We start from the raw sequence: 16,745 nt of genomic DNA, 5'->3' as shown, positions 1-16,745 counted from the left end.
AATTCAGCAGAACAATGAAATTCTGAAGGACAAGAGAAAACACTGCCAATAAGCTGCAAACCAAGGGTTCTGGAGCCAGCAGCTGGTGAAAGGCTGGGACAAAAGTAGTACATTTTTTTTTTTTTCTGAAATGAGACAAGGCTTGATGCGTTTCTGGCCTAAGTAAATTCCAGAGGAAAGGACCTGTACCGGAGAACATCCTGTTCACACTTAATAAACTTTGTACATTGAAAATCCTTTGTTAGTGATAATGAAGTCAATTCAGCAGTATGCATTTGTAGATTTGGGGACTCAAAATGTTTGATAGTCTTCTGTTAGCCTCTACTTTAAAATATGGAACTACGTATTTCTTACTTTTTTTGGTCTCATATTTAAAATGTTTCCATGTCAACATAAGATTAAAATTAAAGCACAAAACCTTAGCTTATTGCACCCTAATATTTAAAAAAATCTAAATGGTAAAGGACAGGACCTTTATACCTACTGTGTTTACATTTTTGCACCCTGTTACAGCCAGTTCCTAGGCATGCCAGGCCCTGCGCTACATTAGCAAACGGCCAAGCTAGAAGAAAGTAAACACCAACTCCAAATACAGCAGCACGAGCTCTGCTCTGCCTCCTGTACAGAAAGAATTCTTGCTGGCTTGGAAGAAGGAGCTGTTGAGTGAGCCCGAGTGATGAAGTGCTGGCCCCAAAGGGAGAAGGCAAAGTAAGCAACCTCACCCCTGCGGCACAGCCTGCTTGCTGCGCGTAGAAATGAGGCACGACAGCGAGAGGTTGTGAGTCTCTCCGCTTCCCATCTTCCAAGGGAGAAGGGGAGCAGCAGGGCTGTCTGTGCCCTGATGCCCACTTTGAGGCTTTCCCACACGTCACACCTCTCTTGATTCACGCCGTTCCCTCACAAGCGGTGCTCTCTGCTGTGCCCTGCAGAGAGCTGACTTGCATCGGTACAAACACAATTCCACAAACCAGAAAAGCCAAGAACATTTTTTTTACTAAAAACGGAAAGCACTGTTACACAAAAGTCCAGCTCTCCAAAGCTAGCAATACCCAGTCTGCCAGGATAATCTCAGTTTGGCCACCTTGTGTAGGCCTAGGACACAATCTTCATGACCATTCATCTTTCTGCCCAGGGAGATGAATCGAGCTAGTCAAAGAGGATCCTGCTGTCTGGAGGATCTCTTGTCTCTTTTGTTCCTGTGATTGTACCACATGTAATGAATGAAGAAGGATAAAGGAGGAAGAAGGGGGACGTGCTGTAGTGAAGACAGTGGAGAATTAGATTCTTTTCATGTCGCAGCTCTTAAGTTTCTATGTGATGTTATGCCCATAAATCAACCCTTTTTCAAATGTTCATTAACTGGGCAGTCCTCATTTAATGGGTGTCCGAAGTGAAGTACAGAATTGCTGAGTGTTCACTGTTGCAACCAAGGTGAATGAAAGCCATGTAGGGAACAAGTGAAAAAACCTGTAGTATAAAAAGCCAGGTCTACCAACATCAAATTGAAAATGGCAAAATGACTGACAGCCTCTCATTTTAGTCTCACTGTCTACCTCTTTATAGCAGTAAGATGGGGTCATGCCACGCACTGAAGGCAAAGTAACTGAGGTTTACGAAGCACAGGGACAGTGCAGAAACAAGTCACTTTGAAAGGCTGAACCATTTTTTGTGATGATCAAGGTCTGAACGATATGCAGTATATCTACAGGGTCAAGCAATGAGTGAAAAGGATAAAGCAAAATATTGTGTAACTGCCCTGAAATGAACTTAGTTGATGCTATACCTGAATAAAGCAGAGAACTTGGGGAAAATCTGCTAAATGTTTATTATTTCCATGCCGCGTGGAATAAAAACCAACATTGCTCATCTGAAGGACTATCCGTAGGTTCCAGGGTTTTTCTCTAACTTTGCACCTTCCTATTACCTGCTCTACTCTCTATAGATACTGTGCAGAATTACAGAAAATGTAAGTACATAGTTTAGAGAGCTGGGCAGTCAATACCTCCATATACAAAATCCCTGCTGCCGAGTCTCAGTACTTGCTGCTGCCTCACGTGAACTGTGCAGCACACGCTGCGACAACCTCGTGTCATGCACACGGTTACGTGCTACCTGGGGTTGCCACTCAGGATACTCACCGTGTCAGCACAGCAAGCTCTGAACTGCTTCAGAGCACAACTCGTGTCTTCCCAAAGACATCTGCACAGGAATACTGGCATATTCCCCATGCTGGCATAGGGAAACCACAGAGTTCAAGATTTACAGGGATTCCTGCAGCAATTTCTCTCAGGAGGGAGCCTTTGCCACCTTCGGTCCGTATCATTTCCATTTATCAAGTAATTGGGAGAATACTGTTCACCACTTACGGCCATAGCTTGTTCCAGAAGTCCTTTACTGCTCTTGAAGCAAAGCAAATGCTACCATGCAGCTGTTACAGAATCCTCCCCTGACTACAGGAAATATAAACTGACTTTAACTGGTGCTTCTACAAGCTTTTAGAGTCATGATAATCAGCTGAATGTCACTGAATGTAACTCAAAACCTGTCAAATCATTTCATGCCTGGGGAACACAGGAAAATTAAGTAGTTATTTTCAGTCTGATCCTCCTAACAGATTTGTTGTTTTTAAAAACGACATTATGTTGTCACCTGAAAAGCTTCATTTTACACCTCGGCTAGGAAGCTATTAATGAAATTTCACTATCCCATCTCATTGTGCATGTCTCTACATATTATTCTAAAGGAGAAATGCAAGATGCCTAAAATGCATGTTGAGAACATTTTGAGCAGAAGTGGGAGGGGTTTGTTAAAAATGTGACACTTGGAAATCATGTTTGTGGCAGGTTCTGTGGTCAAATCCGCAACCAGGCATCTCCCGCCTCCGTCTGGACCCGGTCAGCCTACACTGCCTCTGCCTGCGAGCATCAAGTCTGGAGGCTGGGTAGACAAGCTCTTGGGATAAACACCTGTTTGTGGTTTAGTTTTTCAGTCTGTTGCTCAGATAATGGGAAAAGCAAACAGAATATAATTTTTTAGAAATGGCCCAGTGCAGGAGTAAATCACCTCAGCCCCTTCCTACACTTACTCCTCGTTGAAACACCTGCCTCCACGTTCAGCTGCGTGTGTACCCGCACATCCTCACAGCGCCCTTCTAACTGTTGAGTTGCAGATCGGATGTGATCACAAAGTGATTTTTTTTCCTCCCCTTCAAGTCAACGTAGAAGAACTGTAACACTAGTGCTATTGTCACTGCAGCATTCAGTAGGAAATACCAAAAGAAAGGCCTGAAAGATACGATGGAATTTACACCAAAAAGAACCCACAGAAAAGCTCCAAAGAGCAGGCAGTGCCTCGACAATGGAGTACACGCCTAATTACACGCAAAGGAAAATCGGGGGAATGACTAAAGCTGCTGTGGAGTAAGGCTCCCGGCTTTATACCCAGCGGGAACACGGGATTGTCACGGCCCTGAGAGCGGACTCTGGCCCAAGAGCTGCATCTGACCTGTGGCAGGAGAGCCGGCATCGTTCCCTCCCTGTGGCTCTGCTCTCTGCACTCACACAATCAACAAGGCTGTTGAGGAAGTAGCTGCGGGCTCCTCACGCTAGCCCGGGCGCCCTAGGTGCCTGTGTATTGTGGCTTCAGAGAGCTTCGTGCAGGTAAAGAAACACATGTCATCCTTTTGCTTTTGCCAATCTTCTAAAGTCTGTTCACAGAGTTCTTAATGGTACCAAACTATTGTGATGCTTTGGTGCAGGAGACAGTTGAGAGAGTTTTCAGTGTAACGGCTGACCTAGAAGAACTGCAATAATCATGATTCTCCCTGGGTATCTCGAAGAACAATTGAGCACTATGAGGTTTCTTCCATTAAAAAAAAAAGTATAGATTGCTTATCTGTCTTTCCATGACCCTTCCCATAGTCTACAGTTAATAGATCTGTGAGAAATTACAAACATGTATCGGCTGCTAATATTTGTGCCCACACACGTTTGCCTCCTTGAGTACTTCTATTGAAATCAATGGAATTATCTTCACGCTTGTGTCCGAGTACTGACAGAAATGTGAATCCCAGTGGTGTAGTTTCATAAATATGAACTTTCTTCTTTTTCATTCTTAACAGTGAGATTGAATGCCCACTTCAGCTGCAAAGCTCAAAGTATCCTTACCCACAGAGTGGTTAACGACAATTCCACAATGAAACACTGTCTGACAATCTCACAGGCCAGTTAAAGGCTGCGCTCACTCTTTAAAATGTTGATAGTAATTTATTTCCCATTTTGTTATCAGAGAATGAGCAATCACTTTAGAGTTTTCTCTTGCTTTAAATTACTCATTATTTTTTGATGAATCTCAGCAGGGTTTGTATTTTCAAATGCAGATTGCCTTTTAGTTTCAAATAAAAATTTTTTAAAGAAAGTCTTTGCTGTCAGGATACAATAAATGAAATTTCAAGGTAAAGGCATAGAATAGTTGCAGATTTTTATAACAGTAAGAATGCTAGAATAAAACAACCTGTTGCCAAATAGACTTAAATAGGAGCATTATTAGAGTTTAAGTCCTACAAATCATGACAGGTTTAACATTCACGTGCCAGTGTCTCTCACGATATGTGAGGAAAATGTCAAAAATTCATGCCAGCTACACAGCACCTCTACCTGTACTATACTGCGAGGTTTAGCACTTTCAGGCTGTCTTCTAAAGCACCTGATTTGTGACCACAGACTTGCAAAGCGTGGTTTACATGCAAGCCACCTCAGAGTCAGTGAAGCTATCTGGATATTTCATACTCTGTAAAAGTTATACAAATTCAATGAAAGAGTAGACCACAACAAGAGGACTAAACCAAGACCAGAAAGAAATAAAACCAAGATGAATATGCAGTGTAGACAAAGGAGGAGAAGATGGGCAGCAAACCGAGACTGAAAACCAATTACAGAGCACACGCGGGGGGGCAGAATACGGATCTTAGCTTTGTCTTTCAGGAAGAAATACGGTACGTTCTTGTATTATCACAGAGATTTAGACATAACAGGGCTGGAAGTATCTATAAAGATGTTAAGCCTTAGTCCTGAAATAGCACCCGCTCTTAAAGAGTACCCCCATCAGACATGAGGGAATTAACATCCTGTTTAATTATCATTACCAAGCTTTTGGGGAATCAAACCATTTCAAAAGAATCTGCCAGGTGTCACGCTAACATAAGCTGCCTTCCTCTCCTCCTGCCACCTGAATTCAATCAGAATGGTCAAGGGACTGCCTCTGGTGATGCCAGCCATAGCACCAAGCGCTGCTACAACAGGTCAGAACAGGTCTAATAACTAATGACATAAAACTGTAGGAAAACTTCAAATACATGCTGAGCAAAATATGATGAAAAAAATGCATTTTCTAATGACTTTGGGAAAAAGCTGAAGTCCATACTTCACCTTGCCCTTTCATGTCAAATAGCCTGGGTCTTTCTTTTCTATTGGTTCATCATTAAAGACTGCTTTCCATTACCAGCTCATGTATCTGACCAAACAGAAGCTGAAAGTGAAAACCAAGGTGACCTTTCTGCTGTAACCCCGCAGAAAACCAGCAGTTCTCCTGCTCTGAGCCCATACACACAACCCAGGACAATCAGACAGATGGACAGGGGCTACTAAGATATTCTGACCTTCTTTCAAGGTCAGACTGGAACCTTTCTTTCCTCTCATGATTAACTCCTACACATTGACAAGACAAATCGTGTTCATATACAGCGGCAAGTTTTTCCAGCAGAGGTACTTGCTAACGCACAAATCCTGCACGTGAGGAGGCTCCTGGCCATACCTGCTCTGGTGTAGCAAACAGAAGGACTCTGCTACTCAAAATAGTGCTTTGATACTAAGAAAATAGCACATACCCTCTACTGCCACAGGGAAGTGCCATATAGCCTGAAGCTTTCCAGGCAGTGAGCTTTACCATTTTTTATTTACAAGACTATTTTTTCCTACATCTTAGATCCCCTGTCTTTCAAGTAAATGACAAGGCAAAGCACAAAGATCAACTTCTGAAGTCACAAAGAAAGAATTATTCTACTGATAGAAGTGTGTCAACACAGGGTAGGGTAATGTGTAATAATAAAAATAACTCCCAGAACCTTTCTTAAATTGCTGCATATTACATTCCTCTGCTACAAGTTATATTTCTCTGTATATATGAATATATCTTCTAAGAAGAATGATAAAATAGGCAGCACTGGGGGACTGAGCATCTTACCACTGATCTTATTCCAATTAAAGTAAGTTTCTTCTGACTTTCTCATTACAGAGAGCATTCAACTACATCACAAACTCCTCAGTTTGGTGTGGTGTAGCACAGCTGACAATAGCAGGAGAGAGCACTAGGATGGTAAGCAGGCCATTGTACAAAGACTGGAGAGATATATTTATACACACACACACACACACTTAAAGGAAATCAACAGTTATGCGTGTGGGTTGTGGGGTCTTTTTTTTGGCACTTTCTGTGTTCCTCCTATGCTAATCAAGAGGAAGAATGCCATACTTCCACGTGACACACCACCAGAAAAGAAAGGCAGAGGTTCATTTTGGCTATTTTCAGTTTCAACGCAGAACACTTTGTCAAACAGATGGGGAAGAGGTCAAAGCACCTACAGTTGCCCTGGAGGCAGCACCGAGGAGGAACCTGCAGTCGTTTTAGATCCTGTTGCATAAAGTGTAAGAGGTTACACCCTGAACAATCTACTGCCATCAACTGAAATCCCTGCTCCAAGGCATGAAAAAGAAAATCAACCAGTTTTCATTTATTCCCTAGTCACTCTTTCGTAATCAACTGAATTTCTTTCTTCAATAGAAGCTAACACAGAAATCAGGCGAAAGCCCATGCTATGCAACCGCGCAAAATACGTATTTGAGTTCCAAGTACTCCGCTATTCTTGCTTTAAAATGCAGACATGTAAAGCAAATAAATCCATTCCTTGCACATATCCCGCTCTTTTTTTTTCTTGACTAGCAGTACACTGATAAAGTATCATACTCATACAAATTTTGCAGAGGAAAACAAACAGGAAAGAATAAACTCCATTTTAATTTTCCCACATAATGAGCACAGTTATTGTAACTGAACAGTTCCTCGTGTTTGACTGTAAATAGGAAAAAATATTGATTTTCTAATCTCGGTATATGTTAGTTGTTTGTGGTGTTTTTTTTTAAATCTACAAATCTTTTCAACAGAGTTAATTAAGACAGACACATTTATTTAGAAATCAGACAAAGAGGCACTTAACATAAATAAACTAGTTAATCCAGGAGTCACAACAAAACCACTTTTTGCTGACTAGGAAAATACGGCTTCTCACTTGAAACAGAAATTTTGGAACAACCAGGGAGCAAACCAGGCTGCTGCAATGCAATTTTAGAATAACTTTTCTGAGTAGAATATTACTTGAACTAAAGGCACAGGTCAAAGCTTCTGAGAAGTTGTATGACAACCTTCACAATAAACCATTCTGAAAGTCACCACCTCAACAAATACACCTTTAATAGTAGTTCAATGTACTTTCAAGATGCTTATATTCAGTTAAACGTACTCCTTCAAAAGAAATCTTCCGGTGGCTAAAATTTATCAGATCTACATTTATTGAACCTAAGGTACATGTAGAAAAATAAGGATATAAATCAAAGACTATTCACTGAAAATGTGCCTGTCCCTGGCCTTCTTGGAAGTGGTAACAGCTCAGCCATCGATGCAAAAGAGACACAGTGTTTTACAACTCGTCCAGGCTTACCCAGCTGGCAAGAGCAATACCAAAATATCCCCCAGTTATCTCCATGCAGCTTCCAGAGACACACGGCTGAGGGCAAAGCTGGGGTCCCCCTCTACAGAAAAGTAAAGTAAAAAAAACCTGCTGGATCCAAGCACGCTGGCATCAGCTGCGTTATCTAAAGTAAATAAGCTCTTTAGCCCCTGCCCCCTGTCCCCAAATGCCTTCTTGGGGAAAAAGGAAGAAAAATAAATAAATAAAATTATCTTGTTACTCTCTCAACTCAATGGGAAATGTCATTAAACGAAAAACTAAACCAAAACAAAATATGAACTGTGTATTGTGGAGATGCAGGGAAAAAGAAAAAAAAAAAAAGTTGAGTTTTGGATACAGGACTTAGTTTGTTTCTGAAGTTTACTACCCAGGGGTTTTTAAACAACACAGCTTCTGAAAGCCCAGCCTTCATTAGGGCAGGAAAACACAACTTAAACGGCCAGGCAGAAAGTGGCTGAATTAAGCTCTTTTTTCCCTCTCTTTAATGGTAGTGATTCTCAAAAGATTAAAAGTAGGTTAGGCGAATAATAAAACAGCTATGTTTCTAGTGTCTACCTGACAACAGCTTTTATAGAAGTGAATAATTACATGAAAATCACTTCCTTTCCACCTCTCTTTGGGATTTCTGTGGGTTGCTAGGCAGTCTCTCTCCTACCTTCTGCTAATGTTACTTACAGACGGGATGAATACAGTATATTCATTGCAAGAATGGTGAGCTGAGGGGGGAGAAGGACCTAAATACTTGAAGTTTTGTTTATTCATTGCTGCCTTTGGAGACCAACACTATAGCTCAGATTACTTTACACGTATTGAAATGCTAATTTTCTGAGGCATAATTATTAGCCAAGTACCACCCTGCTAAAATGGAACAGGACCTTCCTCAATACAGGAGCCACACCAGTAGTATGTTTCTGTGTTGCCAGCCAATGTTGAAAGTCAGGTGCTGGAGCAAAGCAAACTGAGGGTCCTTCTGGGACTCGGAGGAAAAATTCTTTCACTCACTCTGACTGCTTTTCATGGCTGAAATACTGTTTGTTATGAGACTGGTTTACTTTCCTGAACTCCTTAACCCAAAACTTAGGAGATGTCTTGATTGCCTCGGCACGAATCCAAAACTAGCAGCCACAAAGCAGTGTTCTGCTTCCCACATTGTGTAAGCATGAGTGCACTCACAGGTTAGGGTGTACTTGCATTAAAAAAGAAATAACAATACCCCAAAATCAGTCTGCTCTGCAGAGTGCTAGCGGAGATAACCAGGGGCTTGAGAGCTTGTTTCAGACAGCAGGTGTGCATGTGTGGTTGTAGGAAGGGCAGTGAACCAACTGCAAGGCTTAGTGGGTTTTTAAAAAACGCCTTTGATTTGCAAACTCTGATTTCAGTCTTCTGAGCCTGCAGTTCACTTTGATTACGGACCTGTTGGCTGACTTCCTCAGAGATACTCCGTTCAGCATGGCGTGACAGGAGACCAGAGGCTTTGGATTCACTGTCAGGTAGTGTGTTCTGATGGCAGGATTCAAATACACAAATTAGCACCCCAACTAAGCGAAATCCTGCAAGAACTAAGGTGCTAAGTATATTGCATTCTGCATCGTTATTTTCCTAGTTTCTTACCAATTGTCTCCTTAACTTGGCTAATTGCTGAGGACAGCTAGCTGCCACACACATCCACACAACTTTGCTTCCTAATTTAACAGCATTACAGAAACAAGAGAAGGTAACAACTCCCGGCTGTCAATTTGTTATTTCATTAAATTGCACTACAGAAAGATCATTTAGTAAGAGAGCAACCTCTGCAACCTCTGCCTCTACTTCACCCACACTTGGGGAGGTACAAGGCTCAGATGCATTTAATGCATCTAGGTCTGAGTCTCAGAATTCATCTCCACTACCTTTGTGATAAAACTTGCACATTTTCCTTTACAGCCAATATTTACAACAGTTGCCTCCAGTACTTGTAAGGAGTGTGTTACAATATGGCACTTTTCCCTTGAAATAGATACCAGTTTCCATTACTTTCATAACGGAGCATAAGGTAAGGAGATGCCTGACAGCGCAAGATACAAAGTATATTCAAGAAATATTACTAGCATAAAAACATTTATGTCCCTATGATGAACACAGTTTCTGGGAAGAAGATGTCACTGAGCAGCTGGAACAGTACTTACTTCTGTGTCTGAGCAGTAAGAAATGAAATTTGTCTTCAGGAGGGTGTTGATTAGTGCTTCCCTTCACTAAGTGCTCTCAGAATGAGATATTGGGCTACTCCCACATACGCTACAATGCCTATATACAGATGAGTTTCAAAATACTTACACTCCATTACACTGAGATATTGATAAGGGAGGTCATCCTGACTCATTTCTGGAGTATTGTGATCCAGAAGGATGGACTTCTTACAAGAGTGTCCATCAACAGGACAAGGGAAAATGGATTTAAGTTAAAGGAGAATAGATTTAGATTGGATCGTAGGAAAAAATTCTTCAGTAAGAGAGTGGCAAGACTCTGGAATAAATTGTCCAGCTGTGGATGCCCCCTCCCTTCAGGTGTTCAGGGCCAGGTTAGACAGGGCCTTGAGTAGCCTGATCTAGTTGAGAGGCGTCCCTGCCCATGGCAGGCTGGGTGGATGAGATGATCTCTAAGGTCCCTTTCAACCTAGGCCATTCTATGATTCTATGGTTTTCTTCAAATATGCCATTTGCATAACATCTGCTAGAATGTAGGGCTCTGAGGTTGGTTTGGGTTTTAGGTTTTCAGTTCTTCCTCATAACAAGTGATTATAATGTAGCTATGATGACAAAGTCTGTCTGCCATCTAGAGCTAATGAGGGTTCTTAAATGAAGAATGTACTCTCCCGAGTTCTTCTGTAGCCAAAAGAGAGAAATTGGCCTCTCCTCAAAAGTTACTCAACTGTTAAGTGGGATAAAATACCCTCTGGAGGAGGCTATTTTCTCTCTGTCACTTATAGGGGGAGTTAAAGCACTGCATGAAGGTTCTTCAGCAGCACACCTTATAGCAAGGGCACAAACCCTGGTTTTCAGGGGGCCCCAGTGTTTTCCAGTGGGACTTGTGGGAACTGAACATCTCAGTCCTCAAGGTTCTACTCAAGCTGCGTATTTCACCTCTAATGTCTCTTAATGTCTAATCTGCAATGTGAAAACTTCTCTGTATAAGGAAAGCTTACATTTAGCACTATCCAGTATTAAAAGGAAAGAAAGAAGGAAAAGAAACTTAGAAGAAGAAGAAGGTGCTACCTCACCACTGAATATTTATTTTACAGTTAATTTCAAGCAGGTAAAGCTTCTGCAAAGGAAGAGCACAAAATCTAACAGACATTTTCCCATCAATTTCCAGGGCCCAAGATTTTACCTCACTAGTTTCTATAGAACTGGAATTTGTGGAAACAAGAAATGCAACAAAAAGACTTGCTTACTGGCTTTTTTTTGCTCGCAGAAGTATTTATTAAGCTGAAGTTTGAAGTATGTGAAGAGTCATACATTCTACTACTCTAACATCATTTTTGGCAAATGATGGGCTTTAGTAAACCACATGCAGAGTAAAATAAAAAATATACTCATTCTTTAACAACATAAAACTTACGATATAAATTCTCATCTAAATAAAAAACACCCCTCAGGAACATAATCAAATTTTCTTAGCAGTAAATATAAGTTTATCTCACAAAAGCTCTTGTGTATTCATCACAGTAAAATAATCATACAAGGGATGCTACTCTCGTATACACCGCTGCAAAAAGAGAGGAGCTCTCTTTTTAGGTCACTGCACGACCTGGTCAAGTGAGTCTGAAGATACTGTTGCTTTGCAGATCTGAGAGATCAAGACTTAGCATGGAATGCAAACCCATGGTCTTCACTGTCTTGGCATATGCACACAAAGATCTCATTAACTCCTGCTAAAAAGAACTGTCTTTGACTGGACACCTTGTGTCAAGGGATACACAAAAGTGATCTGGCTCTCTCTATGTAGGCTCTACTATAGCTTTGGGGTTTTACCCTAGCTTCATTTTTCCATATTTTTTTCATGTTTGTTTGTTCTTGCATCTTGTACAGTAGCAGCACCGCATTAAAGGCTGGCTGCGGCAATCAATGCACTAAATATCTGAGTCACACTTTTTCAGTTTAGATCACATTATACTACTGCTGTCCTCCAACTGTGGTGGAGAAGATGGCATTGAGCCTCAGCATTTTGGTTTTTGATGGCTGTGGTTTCTACTCATACAACCTTTTTTCTTCTAGTAACCACAGTCAGCAAGTGATAGTAAGAAAATGATCTGTCTCTATTGACTCTTCATGGAAAACAGAGACTACCAGTCAAAAGAGCATAGCTTCCTAACCCACAGCACTGCCTTTCTCCAGCCACTGCCAAAAGCATAAAATCTCAAAGGCAAATTAAGCAAAAGTCTGCTGTGTTGACTTGCCCAGAGGTGAAGAAGATAGTTCCCTTACAACTACACTGGCATGGTGCCGTGGGTGGGCACCTCAGCACTGGATTCTGGCCCAGCTGCTGGAACTGTGCCACTGGCAGCTGCATTTCAAAAATTAAGAAACCAATCAAGTTTCTATAGCATTGCCAGCGCAGAATTCATCTCTATTTCCAGAGCCTGTTCCCTCTGCTGCTTCTGTTCTTTCTATACCTGGCGTTGGAAACATGACAGAAGCTGCTGGCAAAGCCTAGAAACTGCAGAAAAAGCCCAACCAAGGGAGATTATTGCTCTTAAATTTTTTGGAATTGGTGAGCAAACGTGTGGTTGAAGGTAGTGTAAATCTACTTTGATTTTCAAAAGCTTTTTGGAAAAAAATCTGTCACCAAAAGCTCTGTAGAAAACTAAGTATCTGTGGTTTAAAAAGGAAAGTTATTTCTGGAAAACCAGCAGGAACACCAGATAAGCATCAATGAATAATTTTTACAGTGGAGTGAGGCCACCAATGTTATACTACAATGACCTGTGCCTCTGCTGTCTATTTTTTTCACAAGTGACTGAGAAAAAAGGAGTGACACTAAGTGACCCAGACTAGCAAAGATGGTAGCTAAAAAAGAAGTGACACCAAGTTATCCAAACTAGCAAAAATGTCAGGTAATTGTCATGATGGATCTTCTGAGCAGGCACGACTGGAAAATAACATTCTTTATAAAATGGCAGATAAAATTCAATTACATTTCAAGTAACATATACAAGAAGAAGAAACTCTGATTTATCTTATGAAATGATGGGCATTTGGTTAATGATTTTGATTTGGAAGCAGCATCTTGTAGTTATGTTAGATTGTTCCAAGGGTGTTTAGCAGTGGTCAAGAAAGCAAATGAAGTGCTAGACATTGCTAAGAAATAAATACAAGGAATACTATGGAAGAGAACAGCATTATATCGCTGACTAAATCCATTGATTGCCTGATGCAAGGACAAGAGGCAACGGGCACAAACTGAAAGACAGGAAGTTCCATTTAAATATAAGGAAAAAAAATTATGGTAAGAGCGGTCAAAAACTGGAACAGGTTGCCCACAGAGAGAAGTTACCATCCTTGGAGATACTCACAATCCCACTAGACACGGTCTTTAGTGGACTTGGCAGAGTTATGTTTAGAGTTGAACTCAACAATGTTAAACGTATTTTACAACCTAAATGACTATGATTCTGTGGTCCCAAGAAACCTGTTATAGTCAAGCCTGCTTTGGGAAGGGGAGTTGGACTAGAAGATCTCCAAAGGTGCCTGCCAGCCTCAGCTATTCTGTGATTCTGTATACGAACAGATTGAGTGGCCTAGGACTTCTTCAACTCGGGTGGGATGTCAGTGGAGTTTAACAAGCCATGAATGAGAAGGAAAGAAAGAGGAGAGACACTTTGCTCACTGTTACTTGCAGTGCAAGAACTTTTGAATCATCAGATGAAGTTTCTAGGAATCCAGTCCAAAAGGAATGGAAGGAGGAACCTCTTCCTGATATGATTAGCAGACCTGTAGAACATGTCGCTAAGAGATGTTGGGGATACCAAAAGTCATTGTGGGCTCTAAGGGAGATCAGAAAACTACATGGAAGGGAAAACCACTGGGGATTACCGAACATAAAAAGCCACACACATCCCAGGAAACCACCCGAGCTCAAAACACCTGGCTTTCCAAAGAGTTCAAGGGACAAATATCACATATTCCCCTAGGAATTCTCTTAGGTCCACTGCTGGAGACAGCATACTGCACTACATTATCTGTGTTCTATTTAAGTTTTTGTAAAGCATTATCTTATATACTCTCAAGCAAATAACATAGTTTGGTGCTTACTATAATGCTCCCTGTTCTGCAGAAGAAATTATCGTGCTGAGTTGACAGTCCATTTCACTAACTAACATTATCTAGTTGTTTTCTCACACTCACCTCTATATAATTTTCTTACTCTCTCACCTGATAACGCCAGTACCCAAACAAGCACTATTACGCTACGGCACCTATGCAAGTTCTGGCACAACTGGCACAACTCCCCGCACCAATCCATGCATGGGATAATGAAAATAATGAAGAATTTTCATCAAAGGATTAAAGACAGCAGTGAAACTATGAATTAGCAGCAGTCAGCCACTAACGTATTATTTTCTATCCCACTTAGCATGTTCTGAAAAACTGGCATACACTTCATCTTATTTTATAGTAGGAACACAGGAGACTGCACCTGCAGGGTGGACACCCCAGGGCAGGGAACTTGCCAGTAGAAGCTGGACAGAAATTCTCCAGCAGAAACAAGCTGGAACCACGGGTTGTATGTGGACTCTTGTGTTTAATAGTTCACAATTGACCTATCCGTGATTAATTGAATGAATTGATACTTTTGGCCTCCCACATCCTCTAGCAGTGTGTTCCACCATTTACTTATTCATTGTGCGGAATAGCACGCTCTTTTGTATTTTTCTAAACCCACTACATCTCCATTTTTATAGACTTTTGCCAAACCCAAGGCAGGGTTCCAGTAGGACCTCCTGAGTTACTGGCCGACTGCCACACAAACAGGGAATGGTGCCTTGGCTGGAGGACCAGGAGGGCTGTGCTCCAGTTTCAGGTCTGACAGAGTGTAAAAGCTTTGTCCTTTTTTTGTCTTTTTTTTTGCTTTTTCACAAAAACCCCACGAGTGACTGTTGGCCATACACTGCCCTATAGAGCTACCATTGATATTTAATTAGCGGATCAGTCTTGTAAGGAGCATCACAAATATGATACAGTTCTCTGAAAAGTTACTCTAACTACTTAATTGTCTACAATACCACCAAAACTGTGGTTCAGCTTCCAGCTAACATCCAGAGAAATCTACTATAGTTAATTTATTTTAAAAAGTATCTATTGCCTGAAGACCAAAACAAAAAGTGAAAAGTGTTTTTAGAATTTAATAGGAATGTCTCTAGAAAATCCCTCACCTAAAATTAGTACTTAATAAACCAATTGAAAGTGCCAAGGGACAATTTGTTACTTATAATTCCGTTACCCAAATAAGCGCTTAATTGAATACAGAATTGGTTTCATGCTGCTCACATAATAATCTACACATTGCCCTTCACAAGAATAATAAAACCTGAATGCTCAGACAGAATAAATAATAAAGACAAAATTAAAAGTTAATTTTTTAAAATAGTGAACTCAAACCAGAGAACTGAAATCTCATGCAGCATACTCCTTCATATATTGGTACTGACAATATAGGTCAAGAATGCAAAATGACAGACAAGAAAGTATATAATGCTATTATATTTCTATCGCATTTTAGTCATTCAGCCTTCAACAAAAGTTGAATGCATAATCCCTTCCTAACTCAGCAAAAGTTGCCCCAGAAAACTAAGGAAAGCCATATAGTTAATCTAGCGCATTAACCACTTTACTAAAGCACCTTAAATCCTCTTTTCATTTGAAAACTGTTATTTTCTGTTCAACATGACTAAAGACAATAGAATGGAAAGGATGCACTTTAACTACTTATGTACAAAGGATACATCTTTGGAAATACACACACAACAAAAGTATGGCTACATTCAATCTGTGCAAAGGTAGCCAGCCCACTGTCCTCTTTTAATTATTAGCAAAATTGCTACCAAACCAATCAATTCCAGTTTTATTCTACTTAGTTAGGCTGTATCAAAACATGACATAATATTATGTGTTCTGAGGGCTTAAGCACAATGCGAAGGAAACACTCTCCAGAGGTGAATTTCTCTCTCCAGTCTCTGCATGGGAAGGTTGGGAGTCCCAGCACCACCCCTCCTGCCCCTGCCCCGGATCTCCTGACTGCAGGTCACGGGTAACCAAGAGGCTTTTACTGGGTCGTGCTGCCCCAGGAGTTCTCAGAGAAGCTCTCAGGGCCAGAGCCTCTCAGCCCTTGCCTTCGGTACAGCTTTGGGGTTAGGTGCCCTACTTTCTGCCATTTTCTACAATCATATTCAAATTACGAACAATTTTTAACCAGTCATTTGAATGCCAAAAACAAGTAATGGGAATGAGTCAAGGATACACAGAACTGTCTGCATGACAGCCCAGGGAAACACCCAGAAGTGAAAAGGCAAGAAATGTCTTGAGCAACCATTAAGGTCAAATGGATGTGTCCACCCTGCAAACCCAAATGAGATAAAAGGCTATGCATCTTTCCCAGTCAAAGTAGAACAGCAATTCTAGGAAGAAAAAGTAAGAATCCTTTAAGGTCCCCTCAACAGCTAAACCTTCAGAATATCAATTCTGTGGCAGCACCGCCCAATAGTAGAGTGTTTCAAAATACTGAGCATTACAGTTAACTCCTCAGTAAGCGTATGCCATGAAACCATGGATATTTATTCACTGCCGTCTCCAGACTCCACTCACAAACAGAAACTCTTTGTCCTGTAGACTCCTTCTCCTTGAGTTTAATAAATGAAACAGGAGTTAACTTAGGCATTTTACAGACTCAGAGACTAACTAACAAGCTT

The 16,745-nt window shown here is 41.0% G+C and overlaps 1 protein-coding gene across 1 annotated transcript in view; it reads right to left on the bottom strand.

Annotated features, from left to right (window-relative positions):
- SLC6A11 (solute carrier family 6 (neurotransmitter transporter), member 11) overlaps positions 1–16,745 on the bottom strand; it is a 95,032-nt gene that overhangs the window by 21,394 nt on the left and 56,893 nt on the right. The window lies entirely within an intron of this gene.

This window comes from Apaloderma vittatum, unplaced genomic scaffold (genome assembly GCF_000703405.1).
Source record: "Apaloderma vittatum isolate BGI_N311 unplaced genomic scaffold, ASM70340v1 scaffold204, whole genome shotgun sequence".
Classification (NCBI taxonomy): Eukaryota; Metazoa; Chordata; class Aves; order Trogoniformes; family Trogonidae; genus Apaloderma; species Apaloderma vittatum.
This window is presented reverse-complemented; position numbering and strand designations above follow the sequence as displayed.